Source organism: Pinus tabuliformis, chromosome 7, assembly GCF_031772625.1.
Source record: "Pinus tabuliformis cultivar Carrire ecotype Pingquan chromosome 7, CPIR1, whole genome shotgun sequence".
Taxonomy (NCBI): domain Eukaryota; kingdom Viridiplantae; phylum Streptophyta; class Pinopsida; order Pinales; family Pinaceae; genus Pinus; species Pinus tabuliformis.
The window spans coordinates 842218902-842221667 of NC_142293.1; positions in this window are offsets into that span (position 1 = coordinate 842218902).

Below are 2766 nucleotides of genomic sequence, written 5' to 3' on the forward strand. Positions count from 1 at the left end.
CATTAGAGTAATTCTGCCCAGTAAAAAGGCTATATATAGAGAGGCAGTTTGACCTATTTGAAGCATTTACATAGCGAGTTAGATCTTCAAGGAAGTTAAGCATAAAAGAGAGTGAAGTAGTGGAGAAGGAAAAAATTTTATGGGAAGACCTAATTTGATTTTTCTAGGCTATCTATCTCTCACATGTGCGAAGTTTCTCGGCAATTGCTAGGGTCAAATTTTTGCTGCTGGGGGTCGAAATTCTAGATTGAAGCTACTATTGGGGAGCTGTTACTTGGAGATTTTGACAAGGATCATCTATTGAAGGGAAGGGCTAAATTGGTGGTTGGAGGAGGTATTTGTCTAGGTCTAAGAGGTCTTGGAGAGTCTCATCTTGATTTAAATCTACTAGTGGGAGAGTTGGACTGGGTTTTCCCCTTGAAGGGGTTTTTCCCTGGCTAAGGGCCGACATCTCGTGTCTCTTGTTCTTGTGGTCTTCATATACATATAATTTGGTAATTTCTTGATCAAAGATAAACAAATAAAGAAGTAAAAGAAGCCAACATAATTCAAAAGTAATTATCAAGAAAGAGGAATCAAACCCTAATTCCTATAAGCATTGATTTCTCAATAAGTATCATGATTGAAGGTGTTCTGTTTGATGTTGTAGGTGGTTAGAACTGTGCATTCTAGTGTAATGATGTCTGTAGATTGAGAAAATAAAAAAATGGGAAATACCAAGGGTTTTTCCCATGGTATTTGGTGTGAGAGCTTAAATGATTAATTAATTTTTATTTTATTTGATATGGTCATCATGGGATATGAAATGTAATTTTCTATCTTGGTTGAAATTTGGTGAGAAAAAAATTAGCATAAATATGATATGCCAATGATGGAGATTATTTTAGTATCTATGCATAATACAACCAATATTTTACCTGTAGCAGTGATAAGACTTGAGGTGAAGTTGTAGAGGTTGAGTCCATCATTGTAGATGATATGTATTTCTTTTCTTTACACTACATTTGATTGTTGGATTATATGACCGAGAGAGGGTTTTGCTATGGAAATATGTTGCTACTGATTTATTGAGTAGAGATTGTGTTGCACTGAGAGCTACTTTGATGATTGTGGTCCAGTTTGAAAATGTATGAAATCATGGTCCTAAGAGATTGAGGAGGTTAGGGCCTCTGACAAGTGGTGGCTTGCCAAGATAGTGGTAGTGGCTCCTTGCTAGTGGTGGCCAACTAAATTGTGATAGGGCTAGTGGCTCCTTGTTGGTGGTGGCCTACTGAATTGGTGTAAGGGTAGTGGCTCCTTGCTGGTAGTGGCCAACAAAATTATGTAAAAGAGATTTGAAGAATTAATAAAAGAATCAAAGTAGCACAACATCAATAGGGTGGTTTTCTTCCCATTAAGGGTTTCCAAAAAACATACTTGTGTCCATTGAACATGATTGTTTGGGTGTGTGATGATTCTCTGATGTAGTTTCATGTTCAAATCTATTATTTTTTTGTTGTATACCATTGTTTATTAAATTGACAAATTTTTTTAAGAGTCATACATTTTCTATCACTATTGATTCGCCCCCCCTCTTAGTAGTGATTTGATTTCAACAATGACACTAATGTTAATGGTTGTTGTAGTGGTTTTGACCAATCTCAATTTTCTTATGCCTAACAATAATTACTAGTGCATTATGGCATGAAGGACTATGAATAGAGGTTTATGTTATACTACTAAACCTTAACAACTAAAATCTTATAGTTACTATTGGAATGTAAGTTTGATTTATGGCAATAACTTAACATTAAGAGATGAAATTATGTGATGTTATGCGGTCATAAACGTATCACTACATGTTTTATGGCTTGATCTCTTTCCATCCTACACTTAAATACAAATGGTAGATCAGGTGTAAATGTTATGATCCTAGGCTAGGGTGACCATGAATACATGTAAGACACTATCTTAGGCTACTTATACAAAAACAAAATTACACACATAGGCATGAAAAGTGTATTCTAGATCCTCCAATGGCTCTAGATGTAAAAAGGGAAGATAACACTTTGAAATGGTGCTAGGCGAGGATCCTAAAGGCATATGCAGGCAACTATGACACATTCAAGCATCTATACTATAGGGGTAGTCAAAAGAGGAAAAATAGTTAAAGGCACAACAAAAAAATGAATTTAATAAACAACTTCAAGTACTCACATACCCCTCTTATAGTTGTAACTTTTTTCATTCACTTGTAATAAACATATCACTTAAATTAATGTGTCTACCAATAAAGGAGTCTCAATTTTTATTAAACATATTATTTATTATTTCAGCCCTTAGGACCCTACCCACAGGGTTTTCATTTTCCAATATAATGATATAGAATTGAAATACTACTTCCTCCTTCCTATGTTATAACTAAGGTCAAGAACCCATTGCCTAACTTCTTCCATTATCTCAAAGTCTGAGAAAACCTTCCTATCTCTAGCTTGTAGGGTTTCTAATTGACGAATTTCATTTCAGGTTTCATGGGGGACAACCAAATTAAAAATTTCAACAGCCTCCTAGGCCTGCTATTGGGCTCGCTTTCAACCCTGAACAAGCTTCTACTCCAAATTTCTACACAGGTCTAAACAATAACAAAAGTTTCACTGTAGAAGCAAAACAAGTTAGAGCCTTCATCAAAACAGAGATGAGGAAACACAAGGGAAATATGGCTCAACTCAAGAATGATAAAAACCAACAACATGCGATAAGGTGCCACTGGTGTATGAAGGGAATCAT